At 45.9% G+C, this 23450-nt stretch overlaps 1 protein-coding gene across 4 annotated transcripts in view; it reads left to right on the top strand.

Annotated features, from left to right (window-relative positions):
• Positions 1–837: 837 nt before the first annotated feature.
• GPRIN3 (GPRIN family member 3) overlaps positions 838–23450 on the top strand; it is a 34178-nt gene continuing 11565 nt past the window's right edge. The window contains exons 1-2 of one of the 4 annotated variants that reach the window (XM_037379295.1): positions 838–1067; positions 1849–1990. The gene's annotated coding sequence lies outside the window, so the exon portion shown is untranslated. Of the gene's footprint in view, positions 1068–1848; positions 1991–2092; positions 2338–2660; positions 2819–23450 lie in introns of those variants that run through there. The other 3 variants (XM_037379305.1, XM_037379316.1, XM_037379288.1) reach the window with 3 other exon arrangements.

Genomic DNA, 23450 nt, shown 5'->3' with positions numbered 1-23450 from the left:
TCCTGCAGATGCTGGGCCTGAGTCCTCCGCATGCTCTGAAGGTGCTTCACAACCCTAAAATAGGAAGGGCACAATAGCCCATAGAAAAGCTTCCCAGTCTTTCCAGCTGAATGTATATGACTCTTAATTGCTGTGACTTTCAAGGCTTGACAGCCTTGTCATACCTTACATACCTTTGAAAATCCTACCATATTTCCATTTCAATTAATCTCAAAGTTGTTTTCCAAAGAAGAGGAAAGTAATAGCTATGGATACTAAAAGAGTTGAAATCCCTTGCTTTGCAAATGATTTCAGAGCCAAATAAGGGCTGCCTAGAGACAAGCCTGATTCTTACCTTTCTGCGGCAGGTTATTTCTTCCTGCGCAGGGATGATGGCTGTCGAAGGGAATAGTGTTAATATTTCTCAGTAACTTGGACAGGAGGAGAAAGACACAGAAAGGAAAAGATGGCAGTGGGGTGTTAAAGCTACATTAAAGGAATCAAGAAGCTTGGCTAGCTTGCAGAATTAACTGGTTAACAAGACTGCAATTCTAGTATCTCAGGCTAAGGGGGGTATTATTATCAGAAAGGGTGTCTTTCAAGAATCCAGATAAGGAACTCTATGTTTAGAAAAGTTTAGGAAAACTACACTAATTGCGGCTGTCCCTCACTGAGCAGTCCCTGAAGTCCCGTGAAGTCCTTGCAGTGGCAAGATCTGCAAGTGCCTATGGCTACCTCATCGTAAAAGTACAATAGCTGACAAAAGGAAATTGCATCATCCAGCCTTTCTTCTTCTTTATCGAAAAAGGGGAAGTTTCAGTGTAGTAATGTTAATGGAAGCAGGATTAATTCTAGGAAGTTTGGCAATGTTTCTTTAAAAGTAGGTCATTTAGCAGAATAATGAAGAGGAGTTGAATACTGACTTTGCCAACCTGTATTCCTGATTCAGACACGAGCAGGATGAGGGCCAGGCTATACAGCCCTCCAGAGCACCAACAATGCAGCAAGATCGTGGAAGAGAATGAAGTAAAGAAGAGCTGCCGGGAACCCCTGCCTGCACTAGTGCTGTAAATGTTTTCCTTTTCCTGGTAAGGTTTGACGCTCTCTCCACACTACCCACCCTCCAGTGAGGTTCCCATCTGCTTGAGATGTTCAGGCTCTTAAGATTACTGCCATTTTGGTTCTGGTACATGTAAAAAAGTATTTATTGTTGGTGAATATTGAAAACATCTCTTACATTTTCCATGGTTAAGTAACTGTCTGAAAGCCACATTCAGGAATTGCTGTTACATAAATATGTGCTGATCTTAGTGGCCAGTGTTGGGGAAGAAATTACAGATGACACAGTAGGAAATGTAAGACATTTTTCATGATCGCTTAACCCATGAGTCAAAGATATTTAGGATCAATAACTAAGCCTGAAGGTGTTTTGCAGAGCAGTGAAAAAATATGGGTACACTCATATGGATCAAGGGAATAGGATTCACTGATATTTACGATGATTAGTGATTAAATAAAAATATATTTTCTTAGGTCCTTTAGTCAACTGTTCTTTTTCCCCCTCAATCTTTTTCATATTCCAGCAGAGTTCTCACAGCTTGTCCTATAGTTTTGGAAATCCTGATGCTATTTATCCCTAAAGGAAGGTAGAAGAGTTAAAATCTTCCCGGTTGAAAACCTGTACTTGACTTGAATCTCTGGGCACTGCAGAACCATTTTCTGCGATTGCAGCAGAGAGAGAGAAAATTCCACACGGGTGGGAATAAACTGAAATTAGTTCAAAGGCTTCCAGACAACCGAGTCCTAACCCAAAATGTCTTTTGCTGCTAATATTTGTGCTTGGATCCATTTTTTTTTTTTTTTTTGCAGGCAAACAGGGCAGCGCTTCGTACAGAAAGTCAGGTTTGCCTATCAAACACAACCACCCAAACCGACAGCGTGACAAGAGCCGATCGGCATTCGCATACACCGCAATTCCCCATGGAAATCTGTCCAACCCCGCAAGCGGCCGGTGGGTGCGGTGCCTGTCCGGGTGCAGGCGCTCCGCCTCGGCTGGCCAGGGTGGATGGAGCCGGCGGGTTCGGGGGGTGCGGGTCCAGCCCTTCCGCCGCGGAGCAGCTGAGCCTGTAGGCTTGGCTGGGGAGCTGGGAAGCGCCGGCTGGCGGCGGAGGCGATGCGGCGCCAGCCCCGTTGCACCGTCGGGGCTCTGGGGGTGCCGAGCGCTGCCGGGGGGCTGCCGAGGGGCCCGCGGGCCCCCAGCGCCTGACGGAGGGCAGGAGACCCCAGCGCCCGGGCTACAAAAGCCGGGCGAGGCCCTGGCGGGGCTGGTGGCAGCCGGCGGTGCCTCCCGGGAAGCAGGTACGTGCCCCGCGGCCGCCGCACCTGAGAGGGCCTGAGGCGGGGTGCGGGGGCTGAGCGGGGTGCGGGGGGGCGAGGTGCGCCCCCGGGGGCTGCCCCGCGCTCCCTGAGGCCGCGGGGGGGAGCCCGGCCCCGGCCCGGCGCCGCAGCCGCCTCCCCAAGCCGCCGACAGCCGCAGCGGCGGGAGGCTGGGAGGCGCCCGCTCCCACGGCTCCCCGGGCGGCGGCGGGGGCTGGCCGGGGCCGGGCTGCCCCAGCCCCCCGCGGCCCCTCCGCAGTCGGCACGAATCGCGTCCCTCCTGCCCCCGCGGCGGGGCGGTCCGCCACCGCGGAGCCCTCCTCCCTCCGCTCGCCCGCCCTCCTCCCGCGCTGCACGGCCCGAGGAAGGGCTTGTTTTCCTGCCCGGATGATGAATTTCTCCGCAAGGTCATCCCTGCCCGCGGCGGCGGCGTGCCCGCGGCTCCCCGGGCTCCGCCGCGGAGGTAAGGGGCGCGGGGGGGGGCGAGCACCTCCGCACATGCTCCCCCGGCAAGTTTTTTCGGCGCCGGCGAGAAGCGGTGTCGGTGCGGGGACAGGTGCCGGCGGGGTGGCGGGGCGGGGGCTGCCTCGCTGTGCCGGCCTGGCCCGGCGCGGGGGTGCCGGGCGAGCCGAGCCGTGCCCGGTAGCGCGGCCCGGGGGGCGGTGACCCCCCCGCGGCGGGCGGGGGCTGCGGCCGCCCCGCCGAGCGGAGACCCCGGGGGCGGGGGGCGGCCGGGCCGGGCCAGGTCCGAGGGGCCTCGCTGACCCGCTGCTGATTTTTCCCGGCGCTTGGAAGTGGTTTCGGCTCCTGCGTGTCCGGGAGCGCGGAAAACTTAAAAAATGAAAACCAGGTGCCCCACCGCGCCGGGCCGGGGGACTGCGGCGGGCCGGGCCGGGGGGATGCGCGGCGCGGTCGCCGCGGCAGCGGCGCGGTCGCCACGGCAACGTGTCGGCGGCCGCGGTGTCGCAGCGCGGAAGGTGTCCCGGAGGCCGCCGCCGCCGCGGGGGGCTGCCCCGGCCCCCCGCTTTGTGCCGCCCCGGCTGGGGTTCGCGGCCAAGGGGCGTCCCCCGGGGTCCGCCCGCTCCCGCCGCCTCGGCGGGGTGAAGCCGCACGGCGAGAGGCGTGCGGGTGTAGCGATGTGCCGCCGCAGGGCTCTCCCCGGGGCTGCCGGAGCCCGGCCTGGGAGCGCCGCGCCGGGATGTGGCGGCTCGGCCGGCCGTGACCGCCCGTGTGGGAGCTGCGCTGCCGTCTGCAGCCGCCGGGGCTGGGGTCCCGGGCGGGCCCTCTCCTCCTGCCGGGGTGGTGGCGGCGCTGCGGGTGGTCTTGCCCGCTCCCGGCCTGTGGCTTGTATTGTCCGCCCTCAGCCCGCTTCTTGTGCCCCACGCAAGCCTTGGCTGTGTTAATACTTTCCCCCTTTATCCTTCTCTTTTTCTCGGGAGAAGGTAACGATGCTGCTGGCCAGTTTGTTAGAGTCACAAAGAATTACCATGATCCCATAGTCTCTTCTGTAATGTAAAGCACAGGCTATTCTGTTCCGCAGGGAGCCCCAGGGCCAGCCCACCGGCCTCTTCAGTCTTGATTTAATGACTTCCACCAACGGGGGATTGACTACATTCCTGGATAATTGGCTCTGATTGTTAATCTCATTGTTAAACGTTGTTGGCATCTTTTTTCCCCACTTTGAACTCTTCTGACTTCATCTTCTAGCAACTGGATCTTGTAATGTCTTTTGTCTGTCAGATTAAATAGCTATCTAGTCTCAGATCATCTCTCCGTGCTCAAGTATTTAAGGGTAGTAATTAAATAGCCACTTAAGGTTGTCTCTGATGAGATAAATAGACCGTGTTCCTTGGGTCTCTCCCTAGAATGCAGATGCTCCCCAGGAGAAGGGGCTTGGCTGCTCTTCTCCAAGCCCCCCGCCGCTGGCCTTGCTGGCCACCAGCACTGCACAGTAGATTCCAGGAAGACTCTCATTAACGTCACGTGTGGAGATAATAACCTCGTGCTCAGTATTCCCCTGTCTATTCACCCAACGGTACAAACTCCTCTTTCCCACGACTACACGGTGGGAACTTCTCTCCCGTTAGCTGCATGCAGTGATCCCTGCAGTTCTTGGCGAGCCAGGGTTTCCTCAGAAGCCAGTTGCCTGTCCTGTAGGGGGCATTTAAATTAAATCTTCCTATACGCACGGCTTTGGATCTGCCTATATTATATGGATTTTTCTCTCCTCCTATCGCTTTACTTCCAGGGAATCTTCAGCTGGGGAATGGTGGTAGAGCTCTGGTGTTTCTCCCCCTGGAAGTAAGCTGAGCTTTTTCCTGGGACCTCCACGCTAAAACTGCCTGTCTGTCGTGGTAGCATGGGCTGCAGATGACCTTAAAGTTATTTGATGTTTATTGGGGGAGAAGTTATGCTGAGTTACACAAACTGCAAACTGAAAGTGCCCATTACAGTGAATCGGTTTTGTAACTGCTTTTGTTCAGCTGTGCCTCGAGTGTTGGCAAGGGAGAAAGTTTTGCTTTCTGTCTTGCAGAATTGTAAATCCTACTGCTGGGTGTGATGTCTAGGCTGATACATATGTTGTCGTTATATTCAAATGGAATTTTGTGAGTTTTACTTAATCTGGAGTGTGTTTAAGCCTGGCTTTATAGCTGTCTTTAGAAAGAACAAAGTTTGAGAGTATGGGCCAGAAGTAGGTGGCTTTGACAAGATAATGTCCAGTTTTCCAATAGCATGTAGCAGCTTGAAAGGGGCTGAAAGGATGAGATTGAGTAGTCTGAAGGCACCTGCTGTTGGAGATGGTACAAAATAATAAAGTTCTTTGAAGAAGGCTCTTTTCTTGATTTTATTATTTTCCTTTTGTGTTTTGTTTTGGGGTGTTTTTATTTGGGGTTTTTTTGGAGGGGGAGGAACAGTGTTTTTTGTAACCACGCTTGACATGCCCTGTCTACAAGCTTAATGCACACTGAGGGAGGGTGATGTAAGAAAGGTCCAAAAATTAAAGACCTCACCTGTACATGCAGACCATCCCATGAAGTGAGGTCATGATCCTTGTGAGTAAGGTTTGTTTGCGTGAATGAAGATAGCAGGTTTCAGCCTTTCAAATTACCTAATTGTCTTCAAAGTGTTAAAATTAAGAAAAAGTCCATTCTGATTGTGTAATGACAAGTGTTAGGACAAAGAGCTTTCTTGAAATTGCACAATAATTTTTTGTTTTTCTTTTCAAGTCCCTGGGAATATGTCTATACAAAAGATTGCACTAAGTATAAACAACCCTTAAAAGGTCTAAAAATCATTGCTGATATCACATCTGATTGACTAGAATAACCCTATGAGCTTAAGAATTGTGGTGAATTTTTTACAGGCTGGTGTCAGCATCTTAGGAATTGTTTATATAATTGCATATTCCCCCTCCCCTCCTCTCTGAAATTTTGAAAGTTTATTATCTGCGAGATACTGTTCCCCATCCATTGAGACTCAGTTTCCCTCCTCCAAACTGGGCTGATGTCTCCTGAGTCTTTTCAACATATGTTTTCCCTTCTTAGGGTTGCATCTTCTCTTCAACTCCTTTTACAATCAGAAGAGTATGCATACGTTTTCATAGGGTGACTGGTCCCAAAACTTACATATTTTTGGATCTTGATGCCCAACCAGGGTCAGCCCGGCATTAAGAACGATGGCTTTTAATTAATCTTACAAGGCCAGGACAGACAGAAGGCAGTGTTTTTATAAGTCTCAAACTTACAGCATCAGCTGAAGACAGTCCAGCAAGTGCTAGGTTAGAGTTAGGCAGATATCGTTAGCAAAATATGTTTGCAGTAGTAAAATTTGTCAGATTTGGGTCCTACAACTGTTACTGCCACCTTTATTTTTAACAACATAAACCCTCTCTGCCACATGCAGCCAAAGCTAAGGAGAAGCTGGTTATATTAAGAACTGTCTGTGAAATCGTCACTGATGTAGGAGTAAAAGCAAGCTGCTCACAGTCTTACAGCTACAAACAAAGCAAAATTTTGTAAGTTGGATGACTGTGCTTCTAGCAGCACATCATTTCTATGTAACTCACACATTAAAGGCTAAGGTAGGGCATAGGCTGAATCTATTGCTTTTGTGGATTTAAGAGCAATTCTGTGTTAAAAGCTGATATTGTCTAATGGCATGTAATGACTTCATAGCTGATAAAACTTTCATACCTGCCCTACAGGGTTATGAACTGGTTCTATTTGTGCTAAATTCTTTAAAATTGGTTGTGTTGTTACTGGCAGTACTTAGACATTATTATGGAAAAGTAGAAAGGTAACAAAAGTAGCCCAGGATTGTTTCTGTATTAACCTTGGATACAAATTGGGTGCCCTAATTGTAAGCCTCAGTACTAAGTGACAAGAGGTCTAACCGGATCCAGTGGTTGGTCTTTTACATTGGATCATTTAGGTAAACGTAATCTTCTTGAGAGTCAGAATAAAACAAAGATTGTTAATATCTACTGGGGGAAAACAAGATCTGGGTATGTTCTGAATGAAATTTAATTATGTTCCAGTAGGAAAAGCCTTTGAGAGCATGTCTGAGCACAGTTTACTTCTGCAAATAGTAAAAATAGAAGAGGGCTGTGTATAATCTGTTTTATTCTATACATGGACTTTGAACTCAGTAACAGTTCTATAGAAACAAACACATGTAGTAGTTAAATTAATCACAGATTATCAGTTACTTATTAAAGTTGAGTGATTTGTTTCTTGGAGTCTATGGCTGAGAGTTCACGTTTGTAAACTGGCAGCAGGTCTGGAAGGGCAGAGGTGTCAGCACGCTGCTGAGTAAATAGTGAAAAAGCACACTGCCAACACTTGCAACTCCATGCAGGGTGTGGGGGAGAGAGACAAAGGGAAAGGTGGAGACCAAGGGAGTAATGACTAAGAACCAGCATAATAGCATTTTGCCTCAATTTGTCCTTGGTCAGCAGTAGACACGCGTACTTGGGGAAAATAAAATTAAGTGGAGGGAAGAATGCCAACAATCACAAATATTATAATAAATTGCTGTAAAAATTTCGGTCAGGGTGCTACAGACATGTCCACAGAGGACAGAGTGAATTCTTGCTTTCCCCCGCCCCCCTGATCTGTAACTCCGTGATCCTGTGTTAGAAAACTTAGTACCACAGCTGGTATCAACCAGACATCCAGGGAGATCCTGTCATTTATTTATTTTTAAATGATCCAGGAACAAGAGTCTGCATCCATTACAGCTGTGGTTGCAATTGTTAGCAACACCCATTACTTTTGACATTCATCTTACTATATTTATTATACATTAGTAAAATGTGGTAATAACAGGCGAGTTTGCTCACTTCCTTGTCTGCATTCCTCCCATTAAAAGCAGTTCACTTAGAAGGACAAGGAGGATTTAATCGAGGGGGCACAAACAGACACCCCAGTGCTTTGTTAAACTATTGTTATCTGTACTGTTAGCATTTCTACGTATTATTAGTAGCTGTAGCTAACATAGTGGAGACCAGCTCTGAGCTGAGACTTTAAACTTTTATCACTTGGCAAATGATAACTATTCATTTTCCGAGCTGGGTTTTATCACTGTTGTCTAGCCTTGGAAATGAAAATATTCTGCTGAGGCAGTAGACAAGAATTTTTTTTTAGAACAGGATCATAAGAAGAGTGTATTCTGAACTGAGATATTTCTTCTCTCTCTCAGGTCACACTCACAGTCACTACTAAGGGAGGAAACTCAATGCAGCACATGGCTAGACAGCAATCTTCATTGTGGTCTGGTGAACTTCTGATCCAGGAAGCAGAAGCATTGCTGAACTTAATATCATTCATACTGTCTACAGATTGATTGTAGCTACATAAGAATAATGTATGCACTCTCATTTGTGTGCCTATACGTTAATGCACATGCACCCACAAATGGGGGGAAGAGCAGTGTACCGTGAAGGGCTGGTAGCTACTAGCTAGCCTAGCAAGAGTTAACGAAGCTACCTCAGTAGTTCAGGTAGCTACAACTATGTATTTGTTCAGCTGAAGCATAGATTAGGACAGCAGTAACAAGTGTAGGAAAGGATGCTTGAAAAGGGCCTGCAGTCAGAGGTAATGTATTCTTATTGTCTGAAAAAACAACATACCAATCATAGGCAGAAAGTAGTGACCAAACATTCAACTTTGGAAAGGCAGATCATATTATTTGCCCTTTTTTCTGACCATTTTTTTTTCCCCTGCTAAATGGACCAGGTGTTCCTAAAACTCTTGGAAAGTAATCAGTGTTTGCTTGAATTTTCTGGCACCTGTTTCTTGATAGTCTGCTGGTGATGGTAATTAATAGTGTCAGCTCTTCACAATTATCATACCATTATCACCAGTTGGTGTGTTGTCCTGAAGAACAGGATGGCTTTCTATATGCATAGGTGGTTTTCCTCTTCGTTTGGAGAAAGTTGAGCAAATACTGGTTACTGTGATCAGGATCACAGATTGCATTCTAGTGGTGAAAATCTCTTTCCCAGTGATGCTAATGTGCAAACAAACAAATGGCTCAGTTTTCAAAAGGGAACTCAATAAAAAAAAAAGGCAAAATGAAACAAGGTGCTGTGCAATTATTTTTACTGCTCTTCATGCAAAAAGACAACAAATTCAAATAGAGGACACAAATACTATGCTACATTATGACTGCTCTTAAAAGGATACTATAAAAAGCAATGGCTTCTCTCAAATGATGACAGTGAAGATTTAATTCAGAAATTCTCCAGTGGCTCCAGGCCCCCTTTTTACATGCAAGGCTAGACTTGGTGCTCCATGGAAAAAAACACTAGAAAAGTGAGAAAATCAATCAAGGTGTTATCATGGAAACAGTGGGAATATCCAACACAGGATAACAAAGGAATCTGATGTTACTTTAAATTTGCATGAACAGGAGTAAATTAATTTGATATCTGTGTGCAAAAAAAAATATGTGGTTGGGCATAAGTTTCAGACGGATGGATTTTTTCCTGGGTGGAACAGGAAAGGAAGAGAACAGTAGACTGGTTGCTAATCTGATTTTACGTGGTTTTGGGAAGAGATGAGTGTTCCTGTTGGTGGAGGGTAGAGCTCGAGCATGGTTTGTATGAGAGAAACGTGGCATCTGTCAGCTTGGGGGTGAGCAGAGTCCCTTAACCTAAAGACAGACTGACTGGAAGTGATTTTTCTACTCTAGGGCAGTTGTTTTGCCTTAGTAAGGAAACTGTAGAACTCTTTGAAGTCCAAGAATTGGTGCTTTACCTCCTGTGTGTTGCCAGTGGGATCTTAGTCCAAAAGGCAGCGTGGCTGCCGAGTGCTGAGGGAACAGGCCCTCCCTTCCACAGGGCTCCAGATCTGGGACTGCGGAGTATTTCCAAAACTAGGGTCGAACAGCAGAGTGTACCTCGAAAGTCAGTCTAACAAACTAGGCAGAAAATCTTCTAGCAAAGAAGATGATGTGGACAGGGCACTGTTGCATTTTAGCAAGTCCCCATTTTCTTAGGCTGGTGGAGCTACTATTCAGAGCAGCTTTTAGAATGTCCTTTGGGCACTGAGGAACGAACTAAATACCACCAGGTCCCAACTTCAGGAAGCAGAGAGGTGTGAAAGTCCTATAAATCATCCCGTCTCAGCTCTCCTAGACATAGTTTGGCTGTTGGGGAGTTAGTTAGCCCTTAGGCTAGAAAATGTGGAAGGATAATCAGCCCTTAACGTTTAATGAACTAAAGGGTCGCTGTCACTAATATCACTTCTGTTCCTCTGAAGCATCAGTTTCACTAAAAACTTCACACAGTTGACAGACTTTGCTTTAGAGATGAGTCATTAGGAAAATGATAAAATACAATAAGCATGCTGGGGGGTGTAGGAAGGGGTAAAGTAATGTGATAAAATGTTTGTCAGAAAGATGATGCTCTGAGAAGAGCTGTATGGAAACAAAATGACAGAATTATTCCACCCTGAAAGGCTGGGATTTCACAAGTGCTGAACTTCTTTTATAATGCTGCAGCACACCATGGCATCTCCATATTTATGAAAAGAAAATGTTAATCTTCCCCTTGAGGTTAATAATTAGGGAGTATCTGTTAAAAGCCAGTAAACAGGTTATGAAGGTCTGCATAAGTCTGAGAACCCAGATTTCTGCTCGGGCTAAGCAGCAGCCTTACAAGATCCCCTGTTTCAGTACCCAAAGGTAATGCACCAGTTTCCATCCAGTCTGCAGGGACAAGTATCCCAGGTACAAATGCAGCTGTAGCAACATTTGACAATTCTTAGTTGTGGCACCAAAGGCATTTTCACAGAAAAGGTAGGTGATATTTCAAAGGGTCACCCCAGGCTGTGGTGTGGCACAGTAAAGGACTAGGCTTTTTGGCCCTGCCTGCTCTCTGGTCCTTCAAATAAACCTGTTCATGCCATAAGAGTGAACACTACTAATAGCAAATGTGCTGTCACCTGCCTCAACCAAGGGCTGAATAGACTTGGAAGAGCCATACCTGCACGTGGTCACTTCACATCAGAACTGTGCAGAATTTGTGTTGTTTAGCTCATGCCGGAGAACATAGGGCTCATGGGGCCAAATTCAGCCTGTAGTTTTGGCCATGTGCTAACGGTGTGAGAAATGCATGAGGATGCACTGAAACTATGACTGAGGAGTAAAAGCTGTTCATTTCCTGAGAAGTCAAGCAAGCTCCATCAGGAGATGCAGAGGAAGGTTTTAACAAATGGGTATTACAGAAGGATTAACTTCACCAATTCAGCTGCATGTGCTTTTGACACTTAGGAATTAATCCAGCCTTTATTGATTGCTTAAGTCTGAATTAGCTTGATGCGTAAGAAATGGAAGGGACAAGCGGTTTCCTCTGTGTGTAGCAGGCATAGAAACTGTTAACAGAGAGATGGGCTGCCCTTTCTTGAGGAGAGGGGTCTTTACATTTTGGCTGGGTTCAGTGTACACCACAACTTAAAAGGAACAATTCAAACTTCAGGTTATGGGACCACCTTACACCACTCACAGTGCAATAAAAGCAGGTAATATCCTATCGCAAGTCCTGGGAGCCTTCCCTCAGAAATACTCTTGTATTAAACGGCTTACTTTAACAGTTGCTTCCAGCTGGACCATGCTTGGCCGTTATCATAGAAACACGTGCATTTGGTATTGGGAAATAGCAGAACAGTATTTATCCAGTTCAAAAGATGCTCTTCATATGAAGAGCCCCAGGGGAATATTGCTTGGAAAATGTATTTTAATATAAAATGACCTATTTTAGAATTATTTTTCCATGCTGGGGGGAGGCAGGAAGGTGGCAGGAGGCTTGCCAAAGGGATGGACAATAAGCACACTCACACTTGCTCCCTAACAAGAAGATGGGTGGACTGAATTTATTAATGATACAGCACAGGGAGTTTTTTCAGCTAGGTTCCTGCATGCAGGCTATTAGTATGTGTCTGCTATATCCAAATCAATGTGCCTGCCGGAATGTGAGCAGATGTTCCTATCAGTGGCAAACCCAAACACGCAGGTGATAGAGCCCACACAATGTCTGCTTGAGCCACTCCTCAAAAAGCCTTGGGAGAAGAAAATAAAGTAAAAGGAGGACAAAGCTAATAATAGTTTTGTTAAGTATTTACTAAGAAAGCAAGCTTCTAATACTATGATCCCAAGTAGTGAGCTGTGTAACAAGTGTTACTTGCTGTTACTCATCAGTTCCGTCTGTATGGATGCTCCAAGGCAACCCATGTGTTGTTGCTTCTCCAGTAGCAGAGCCTGCCTTCTAGTGACTAATGAATCCCAGTTACTCAGCCTCTGTTTGTCTCATGTTTTGTCTGTTGAAACCTTCCTTCTTTTTCAATGTGCTTTATAATCCAACTTCAGCAATCAAATTAGTCTTTAACATCACATGAGTTCGACTAGTTGACGATCAAAGTCACACCTGTTATTGTAAAATCACATCAGAGTCAGTAGCTAATGTGCTACTCAGAAAAAAACTTAATTAGATGGTTGAAATTTGACCCTGCAGTTAAAGGCTGCAATTCCTTTGATGCAAACCCCATTAATGGAGCTGCTGTAATTTATATGAGGTATAAATTTGGCCTTTTACCAGATGTATCTAACTAGAGTTAGTAAATTTATATGAAATTATTCCAAACATCATAGTTGCTGTTCTGACATGAAGCCAAACAGCATCATCCTTTCAGTCATTCTGTCGTAGGCAGCTGACTCAGAATGAATTTAGGGCAGACGAGGTAGAGATGAATGGACAGAACATTTAGCCATGGTACTTCACCCAGCCAGTAGCATGCCCTTTGAAATCCTTGTCCTCTACAGTCTTTGGTGATGCTCCTGAAACACTCCTGGCTTCTACAGAGAAATGTTGCCACCCTAAACAGCAGATAATTATGATGAATAATTATATATTATGATTATATAATAAACTCCCAAGAGTTAAAAGTTTGATCGTTCCAGGGCTTCTGCCGGAATGTCTCCAGTGTGTTTTGCGTGGATGCAATGCATTGTGCAGAAGGTTTCAAGCTCAGAGTTTTCTATGCGATCGTTTGTTGCAGTGGCTTCCTATCACTGAATTTAAGAACAACAGAGAAAAAGACACTGAACAGGTCTTGTCATGACCTTCTCGGTTCTGCGTCTGGTTGCAGAAAGGAGTTTTCTGATCGCTTTTGTGCAGTCTTCCTGAAGCTTCTTTGAATCTTTTTGGGATTCTTCTTGTCACATCTTGAATGGAAACAGGACTGTAGAAGTACCTGTTTTCTAGCAGATCATATGGTGGCTCCTGCTAAGCTTTTGCACAGTGGAGTTAAAGACACAGTTAAACGTGTTTTGGGGTGGACCCTCTAGCTTAGTTTTGGAGAGCTTTTTGAAGAAGAAATGTGCATGAAAATATATATTACCCCTTGAATGAACTTCCATCTCTCCTTCCCCCTCTTGAAGGCTGACTTTGTGTGTGGCATGTGGAATTTCATCCATGGGCTCCTGAGCTGAGCTCCATGACCAGAATTTAACAGAGTTAAATCTCCTGTAATCACCTAATCTTGATTTGAAATTATTCACTGCTGACGGTTGAAATGGTTAATCAGTCATATATACTTAATGACTAATGCTGCCTTTCTTGAGAGAGGGTTTCCTGTTTGTGACTGAAAAGAGGGCAATCTTGGGGAAAATGGGCTTTCCCCATCAGCACATAGGCAGGTTTTTTTAGTTAAGTCTTATTTGCTCTCCTTTTTTTGCTTCTTATGTCCCTATATACAGAAAAATACTTTCTGTGTAGTCAGAGAGCAGCTTTTTGAATAGTGTTTGCTGTTAGTCAACCCACTGAAAGAGACTTAACCAATTAAAAAAAAATATCAGGCAATAAGGGAAAAAATACCCATCAGAGTCTTGGAAAGACAGAGCAGCGCTTACGATGTTCAAGCTGAGCATTCCATGTGAGGTAGCAAGAGGTACAAACATGGTCAGCATCACAAGTATTTAAGCAGTGTTAAAATTGTCTTTCAAAATGATGCTATACCAAGGTGCAAAACATGATTTAAAAACGTCCATTTCTTATGAGCAGTTTCCTGGCCCTGAATTATATGAAGCTGTGAATGGTCTGGCAAGGAGCACAGTAAGAGACAGATGGGGAGTCAGTGCTGGAAGAGCATTGAAGCCTAGGTCCAGGAGGCAGAGGGCCAACAAATTTCTGTATCACATGGACCGACCAACCTACCTTCTCCATCTTCTTCCTGAAAAAGCTGCTCTGCCCTTCATCTCTTACCGCCTCCTGCCTTCTTACCTGGCCAAAATTCACTCAGCAGTTGTAGAGATAGGTCAGCCTCATAAATGGAATAAAATTGTTGAGTCCTCGGGGAGAAAGGCTGGTGTTCCTGGGATCGGCATTTAGTCTGCTTCTCTTATTTTGTGGGAGAAACGTAGGACTGAAGCATGCTAACTTTGACATTCAACAGCTGAGCAATTCAAATCTAGTTGCTACCCGGAGAGAAGAGCAGGGGGCTAAGGAATTTCTAGACATTGTGTCTTTTTTTCCTTTAAAAGCCCCTACACACGAGGGGAAAAGAATCTGTCCTCCTGAGAAAGAAAAAGGGTGAGAGTTTTGAGGTGGTGCTGGCAGATTTTTTCAGCCCATCTGCAGTGCTAGCCAAACATCTTTCGCTCGTGACCCACCTCCTGTGGCAGGCTGCATTTGCAAAAGTGGTTTTCTCCTGTTGACATGGAGTCAAACAAGCCCGGCCATTTTCCTGTGGCTGCCCACACCTGTAATTTAAAGTTGTTAATAAATAGATGAGGGAGCAGAGCGAACAGAGCTGAGGCAGAGAGCACCAAGTTCCAGTCGTTAATGTGGACAGTGCTGACCAGCAGCTGAGCAGGGATGGAGGGGAAGGTGCAGGCTCCTCACCGCAGAAACAGCCAAGTTTTTTGGGGTGGGGCCTGAGTTTTTGATAATATGGTTGTACAAGGAATACTTGATAAATTGCCATTAGTTTCCTAGCTCTACAGCCTGGGCTTAACTTGATCTTCTAACCCAATCTGCCTCCCTGTCCACATACTACTTCCATTTGTTCTTGGTCTGCTGAGTCCCGATGCTCAAGCACACAAGCTACAGGTTTATAGGAGGGGTCATTCAGAACGAATTGTTAGCCTGGCTCTCTACAAAGCAGCAGCTCACCTGCAAGAAGAAAAAAGATAATTGAGTCGAGTCGCTTACTCAGTATCTCAATGCCTGCTGCCCTGCTCACACCGCATGTCCTCCTCTCGGTTGTCAAATGTTCATACTCCATCTGATCCCATGCCCTGCCTGAGCTTTCTGAAGAGCAGGAGCATGAACAGAGCCTTTTCTGAAAGTGCTTACCTCCTTGTATGAACACTTACAGATATGCAGTGGTTGCAAGTTCTTTTCTTGGTTAGATGGCCTTCCTAGGTCAGTAGCATCCTTTGCTTGTTCAGCTTTAAGGTGGTGCTTTTGGGGTTTGGGGTTTTTTTCCTTCACAAATTCTGACAACAGCGTATTTTGCTCACTTGTTTGGTTTTCTAGCTTGTGCTTTAACAGAGGTACCAGTCTGCTTCACCTCTTTATAGATGCAGGACTTGCTGTGTGGCAGTAATCCATCAAGGGGAGACAGTCCTTTGAATAGTTTTTGTTAATGTTTCAGAGGTGGATCTCTAAAGCCAGATTCTTACGCTCCTGATTGCAAAGAGCTTTTGGTAGTCGATGATGAGATGTAGGAGAAGGGTGTTCTGCAGTTAAATTGCTGGCGTTAGATACTGACTGTTGCATAGTTTTCTCTGTCATCTTCAGCTGTGTTAGCTTCTAAAGAAGAGGCAGAAAAAGTACCGGTTCCTACCTCTGCTTTTTATCTTGGCTGCTTAAGCTGTGACTGTTTAGCATCTCTGTGCTGACATGTAGCATCCAGCAAAATGGTAGAGTACGTTAGGGTCTTCTGGCATTTCTTGGATAAGAACAAGGACAAAAGAAATGGTATTCTCAAAAATTTTGAGCAATTTTTGACTCCCTCTGGCTTTACTGGTATTTCTATTGCAAATCAGACTTCTTTGATTTCAGCACCTAGCTTTAATCACCCAGATTAGGCTAGATGACTACCTCTATGTTAGCATGTATTTAATTTTATGCGTATATGTCTGTCTGCAAATACATTCACATTGTTTGTGGTAATACAAATTGTATCCATGATTAGGATGTCAATAAAAATGAACTCTGGTAGGAAGCCTACCGTGCATCCGCAGCTGTCAGATGACTGGTTGAAGTATCTAGTGCTTATCTTCAAGAAGGTCACGTGTAGAAATAAACCGTCTTGTCTGGATATTCTTATTGGCTCTAAGGTTGTCGTGTGTTTTCTCACTCTGAGTATGCCTCTGCGTGTGAGACATCTACATTCCATGCAAGTCCGGTAATTAAGCCCTAAGCTGTGAATGATCCTTTTTGATGCCCTGCCAGCTTTCACTCCAGCTGACTTAGAAACAAGGACAAAGCTATCACACAGCCCAGCTCACTCACAGCTCTGCTCTAGCAAGGTACCACCTGACCGCAGGTCACTTCCAAGATTCGCAGGTTAAATATGCTGGCAGTTTGAGGAGGGGCAGCTTCCTCAAGGAAGGAGAGCTGTTCCACAGGGGAGTAAAAGGCAATGCAGCCTGATGTGAGGAGCTGGGCGTTAGGTGATAAACGCAGTAATTGCTTGGGGCTGCCACATCTTTTTATATATATATATTTATTTATTTTCCTTAATGCTTGGGCACGTTTTGCTTTTGTGAAGCAGCTGTGTGTAGCTTGAGGAGCTTGTAGCTTTACCATACATGAAGGTGAGCTGGAGGGATAGCTGCTGCAGTGAGTGCCAGTCACGCCGCCCATGGGGCTGTCTGGTTTGGCCTCGGCCAGGTGGTCAAGGCAGTCAGTAAACCTGCGACTTTGTTAAACCCAGATGTGATAGATCTTGTTTGAGCTGTCATTTTAATTAATGCTAATTATACTCATTAACAAATTTGGCAATCATCCTGACGGACAGTGATTCAAGTCAAAGTTGAGTGTCTTTTACCAGTGCCTCCACCACAGCGTGTGTTGCTTCAGTTGTCTGATAACTGGAAATGTGAATGTGCCTGGCTTAAATGCAGAAGAAATGAGAAGAAGAAGAATGTCCAGCATCAGGCTCAGTGTAAACCTTGAACTCTAGCTCTGGAAGATCCTAGTCCTCGACAGGAGTGGGGGTGTCACATTAGCTGGTGTGAGCCGTCATGGCCTGGCAGAGGTCTGTGTGTATGGGTAAGGGAGAGGTCCAGGGTGTGGATACAGCTGTGCCATAGCAAACAGGCAAAGCTTTAGCTTATGACAACTCCAGTAACTGACTCCCAATGTTATTATTACTAGCTTTGAAAGAGCTTACAAAATAAGTTAAGCTGGGTCTCAGTTTCCAGCATGCTTTATTGAAGTCCAGATTTTGCATTACCCTCTCTTAAATGTTTGCTGTCTTGAGAAACTATTTCTGGTTTTAGTTTGGTTCTGACATAGATGGGGCTTCCCAAGTCTCAGATACTAAATAAGGATTTGTCTTATGAATACTGTTGGTTTTAATAATTCAGAAGCAGAGAATGTAACTATTCTTAAGCCTGTGAAAATCCCCATTTAAAACATAGTATGAAAAGCTGCAGGCAGTTGGGTACTTTAGTCCTCCTTGTTAGAGCTGGAAGGATAGAAGCACATTGAGTCTAAGGATAAAAATACGTGTTATGAATAAGCCATTGTTAGGAGACAATTCTAACAGAAGGGAGGACAGTTCCTGTGACTGTTAGCGCGAGAGATTTTTACACCCCTGGGCTGCCTGCAAGGGCAATTCTGAAAAGCTATTACCATCAGACACCTGTGGGATAGACTGCAAATAACGACTTGTTCCTAAAATAAGCTGTCATACAGCACATCTGTTGGTGTTTTTCTTTGCTGCAGGAAGGCAGAGGTGTTGAGTGAGTGACTTGGTGACTGAGTCGGCTTCTTCACCCAGTGAAAGCACTGCAGTCTCTTTGTTCAAGCACATCCACACAGTGGATGGAGAAGACTTAAGTGCCTCTCTTTGTCCTGAAGAGCTCTCTGACTATATAATGAATTTCAGGACTCAGAGTTAGTGAGGTAAGGTTTGGGGATTGGTATCAATGCCAGTACCTTCTTTTTCTCAAGCCAAGAGGCAAAACAATCTCTTTCAATTTTACCTGATTATATCTGCCACAGTGGCAGTAGCTATCGTGTGGGAGGTTTCTCAGATGTGTCTTTCAATACCTTCTGTCAGCTCTGGGTGGAGACTGAGGAGGACATGGCATGGTTTATAGTTGTACTATTTTACCAACAGTTTTTCTCCAGCATTTGCCTTCGTTAGGGTCAAGTGGCTGGAAGCCCTCACACGGCTGCAGTGCTGTGTACACGGTTAGGCTGTTCCATCATTTCTGGATGTAAAGATTGATGGTGTCACTGATTATCTGCAGCATGTGATAAGTGTCATTGTTCCTGGCTTTGCAAAGTGCCATTTAGGATGTGTCATCCTGTCCCTGCTTGGTTAGCCCATCTGCTTTCCCCATGTCCCATACGCAGCACCTCATCAGTTAAAAAAAAAAAAATTAGAGAGTTGCTGGTCTCTGGTTTGGTACACTTCAACAATAATAATGGACTTGGCAGTCCTGGGTTACCAGTTGGACTTGATGATCTTAAAGGTCTTTTCCAGCCTAAATGGTTCTATGATAATTCCACCAGGGTAAACATTCAACAAAATGAAACGTGTCGCCTCAAGTGAAAAAAGAGTCTGAGTCTGAGATGACAGCTTTCACTGAAGTCACATCGTAAGCTCGTGTGACTGAGGTGAGCAGGTTAGAGTCCTCAGCTGGATGTACAGCTTTGAGTCATTGCCCTCAGAAGAGCCCTTACCAGCACTGTAAAGATACCACTGAATCGCTCCGATTTTATTTCTGAACGCCGAAGGCTTCCAACCTGCAGCCGTTTGGTTTCCTGCAGGGCCCCAATCCATCAGACAGCGCGTGGCCCAGCACACGGCGCTTCCTCGTGTTCTGCTGAGAAGGTGTTTAGCAGGAGGCGGTTTACTAAGGAGATTATTCTGTTCTTTTTACTGCTTATTGTCAATGACAGACAGCAGCGGAGCACAGTAAGAATGTGAAGGAACAGGAAGCAACTGCTGAGGTGGCGGCAGGAAGAAGGCAAGATATTTTTAACTGGGGTTTTTTGTGGGGTTTTTTTTTCTTTTCTTTTTTTTTTCAAAAGCCATGGCGACAGCTGTTTCAGCTGCCAGCCTCTTTATTCACAATAGTTGTGTTTCTGATAGCCAGGAGGCAAGAACAGACATGGTGAGATCATCATCATGCCTTTCTTAGGTTAATCACACGCTATGGCAAATTTCTGTTAGAGTAATGACTGGTTAGGCTCTGCATCCTCCTTCTCTAATTACATGCCATTTGGAGTACTTCTTTCCTGTTAGGATAATGCCTGTATATGTCAATGGATATGTCCTTTGCCAGGTGCCTGTTATGTACAGAACTATTCCCTTCTCTAATACTAAGCCCAGCGTCTTCATTAAAATAATATGAGGAGAACTTAATTTTTCAGATGGTGCATGAGAGTTAAACGTTGTTGTTGGGTTTTACCTTATGCAAAAGACATTCCTCCTGCTATCAGCTCTTTCAAGACAAAATTTCCTTACTTGTAAGATTGGTTAAAAAAAAAAAGTGCTGCTACAACACACTTCTCTGGACACTGATAATATGGTTACTCAGCAGCAAATGAGTCCCAGTTATCTAGAGTGCTGCCACCACTACTGGGGCTGCTTCAGTCACTTGGTGAGTGCATTCAGCGCGCTGGGGGAATGTTCTTAAGGAGAAGGTCATTGTGAAATTCTGGAAATTTGCTTTGGAGGATCTGAAAGCATGTTAGAAGTAGGTAACATCCTTTGCCCCATAGAGAGACCCTTTCCAATACACACGTACTCAGCAGTAGTTATGTTTTCCTGGCCACACAAAATGGGATTTTGGTCCTGGTCCAGCTCCCAGTAGCTGGAGATGTCTACATAAACCTCACCATCCTGGTTGCTGCTAGTCAACTGAGAGTCTTAGCACAGAAAGCAAGAATTGCATGAGCACTAAGCCAGCATTATGCTTTCACCCCTAAAGACAAACACCCTGCTTTATAATGAAGTCACGTTGGCATTTCTGTGTAGGAGAAAAGTATTTATTACGGGCTATTGTTAAACTGCCTTCTTGAAAAACAGGGCTTTTGTTTGTCAGCTGTCAACGTTCAAATGCATTCAGTTGCATGAAATGCATTAATGAGGGGTTAGATTTCACCATGCTTTTATCAGACAGAAGAAGATAGTGGGACAGATAAGGAATGAAATTCCCACTTGGTTAATAGACAATTCTGTTGCTTTCAACATCAAACGTGAAAGTGGTGTTTGAAAGGTCCGTATCACCCTCCTGTTCACAGCCCTCTAACACCACTTCTTGTTTTTACTCAATAATAAGTTGAAGTAATGTGGCTGTGAGCTGTATGAAATGGAGTCACCTGCCTGATGTGGACAGCAGGTTGCTGGTTTCCACTCCTGTGCACATCAAGAGTGTGTGTACAGATGTTCCTCCTGCAATTGGCTTACCCTTGAAGTCAGGCTGCATTTCCTTAAAAATGACTTCCAGTGTCAGATACTGAAATAAAAATTTGCACTGATAAAGAATAAGGCTAAACAGAGTAACGTGCTTTTTTTTTTAAAAAAAAAAAAGGCAAAATACGTATCCCTGTGGGTTTTATCCATGTCACATCCCCTTTAGGGTAGCCCAGGATGTGAGGTAGGAATGTCGCTGTAGCTTGTGCAGCTGATACAGCTGGCTGCCGGTTGGTGTAGTTGGTTGATTTATCTGTTCATAAAGCCATTTATCCTTCCCTTTCACCTTGGAGGAGGAAGGCTGACAGGCTCTTGGCGGTGTTCTGCAGCAAGCCTGGTGTTCAGCAGGGGCTTCCACATACTTGGACACCTTGCTGAAGAAAGCCTTTTTACAGGGCATTGGAACCCTGGGAAGAAGCGTGCTAAGAGAGACTCTGTCTTTGCTGCCTGAGACCCCTCTCTGCTGGCAGGGGGGACACTCGGGAGCACAGCAGAGCATGAGCTGAGTGGGAAGGTAGAGGGGCAGGACGGGGGCGTGGGGCAGAGGAGGGGACAGTGTTGGAGAAGGGTGTGGAGGTGGCAGGTGTTCAAGCTGCCACCCACCCCTCCTGTGGTTCTTTCCCACATCACCCCCCTCTGACCATGCGCTGGGCTCCTTGGAGAGATTCTGGAGGCTGCGACTACGCAAGGATCTCTGCTTCCCCCAGAAAAGGCTTTTAATCTGTGGGAAGGAGGTGAACTCCAAAGGCTCAAAACTTCAGTGGCAACAGATGATACCACAGTTCTTAATTTAAATCAGGATTATCAGCCTCCTTTCCAAATGTTGATTTTTAGCTATCTTTTCAAAGACTGTATTTTCTACCATTCCTAAATATTGTTTTTCCTCACTTCAGAGTGTTGGAGTGCAAAGCAACCCTGTTTTCCTTCTGGAAACCTGACAGAATGTTGCAAAAACCGTGGTGCACCTGTAAATCCGTAACTGTTTGGTCCTTACTCCCATGAAAACAAGCTGCTCTTGCAGCACTTCCGCAGCACGTGCCAGCGTGCTCCCTTTGGCCGTGGCCAGAGGACAGTGACCTGGTCAGCAGAGCCAGCCCAGCTTTGGTGCTGGGGAACCTCGGAATGAAAGTCACTGGTGACCGTGGTAGCTGTACGCATCAGGGCACAGAAAAGGGTAACGTGATCTCTTCTGATACAATGACTTGCTGGCAGAGATTAAAACCAAACTGCAACCAGGAGTGAAGTTTACGCCTATGCAGGAAATCGACATCGTGGTGCTGCTAACAGTGCCTGGGCTCCCATCAGGGCTCCGTGAACAGGCACCGGCACTGGATGCGGTGGTCGCTGCTTGTCTCCTGGCTGGGGCAAAACAGGCACTGCCCAAGGGAGCAGATGGAGCACAGGCTAGAATACACCCGCCCAGAGCAGGGCTGCAGCCGTACTTCCTTTTGGATGGACATCTTTCTGATTGAAGGGTAACTAATTATCCTACTGCCAGCAGGAGAGCTGAATCAGGCTTGGTCACTGCACAGTTTTTATGCATCCGTGGTTATGGGCCTGCCTATTCAAAGCCAGCGGCAGATATTCCCACACGTTTGTTCCTGGGTGGCTGCTGAGGAGCGCATGCATCTCTGGACCATTTTGAAGTGTTGGGGTGAGGTTCTGCGCAAGCTCCCAAGCCCAGGCTCTCAGATGAGCTTGTCAGCACCGTCCTGCACTCAGGCAGCCGTGGGACTTGGACTGGTTCACACCCTTTGGCCTGAAGCCAGAGCAGAGGTGTACCCCAAATCTGATTCAGCCCTGCCTGCATGGATTCTCTGTATACCAGTCTAAACTGCTCAGGCCAGTACTGATTTTTCTGACAATCCTGAGGTTATGCTAGGGATGGAGTAACATGCTTGCTTATAAACTGGGATTAGCACTGCAATACCAAAATTACAGATGGATGATCCCTTGTGCTCACTGCTAAGTACCTGAGAGCACTTCGGAGAGATCCCATTTCAGCAAGCCTTTTCTGCAGCCTGCTGGACACTGCACTTTCTGGACTCCCAGGAATTCAGCAAAAAGTCTAGGGAGCACAGAGGGCATAGATACAAAGAGAACACATCTGAAAGCTCCCTGCAGAAACAAAACCTGGCAATGCTGTCTGCATGCTGCAGTGAGAAAATATTGCAAATATTAGATTTTAAAATTTATTTAATCAGAATTGCTTTTGCATCTAGTTGAGTAGACTGTTTCATTCACAGTGAGGTTACTTAAAGTGTGTACTTAAACTTTGTCAAAAGCTCAGCGTAATGCTGGAAGGTGCAAAGCAGTTTGCTTTGCTCTGGATTAGGCCCAGAGGCTGCTCTGCCGTTCGGTGGGACTGGCTTAACCCATTTTCTCATTTGCAGGTTGTGGGCAGGAGGTTAAACTGAGCTTTGTCTTTCTAAAGTGGAGCTCCCGTGCTCTGCGCTTTGCAGTTAAAGCCTATACGATGCAAGATGAGAGAGTCAACAACCAGAAAAATACATTTCTTCAGCTCGTACAAAATATTGCTAGATAAATTTTCAGTAGCTGTTAGGCTGATCTGCAGTCACCTCTTCTTGGCAAAAAATGGCAGTGCATCTTGCCCTTGATTTTTCACCCAATTTTCGTTTGTGTATTACCATTACAAAGCAAGGACAAGGAGACCCTGATATTTTTCTTCAGTACTTACCCTCTGTTTTTCCTTTTGGACTCACTTCCCATTTTGCCCTCCATCTTTTCCACTTTTTCAGCAGTCTGTCTTGGTACCTGTGTGAGCAGAGCTGCTGGGCACTGCAGGCTCTGCCTCAGCATCCAGGAGGAAGAGGCTCAGGGTCCAGCGAAGGAGCCAGGCTGTATCCCAAGAACCCTGGCAGGAGCTGGGTTTTCCTCGGGTCTGTCCGTGCCTTCGGTTGGCAGCTTCAGCTG

This window comes from Falco rusticolus, chromosome 1 (genome assembly GCF_015220075.1).
Source record: "Falco rusticolus isolate bFalRus1 chromosome 1, bFalRus1.pri, whole genome shotgun sequence".
Taxonomy (NCBI): Eukaryota; Metazoa; Chordata; class Aves; order Falconiformes; family Falconidae; genus Falco; species Falco rusticolus.
This window is presented reverse-complemented; position numbering and strand designations above follow the sequence as displayed.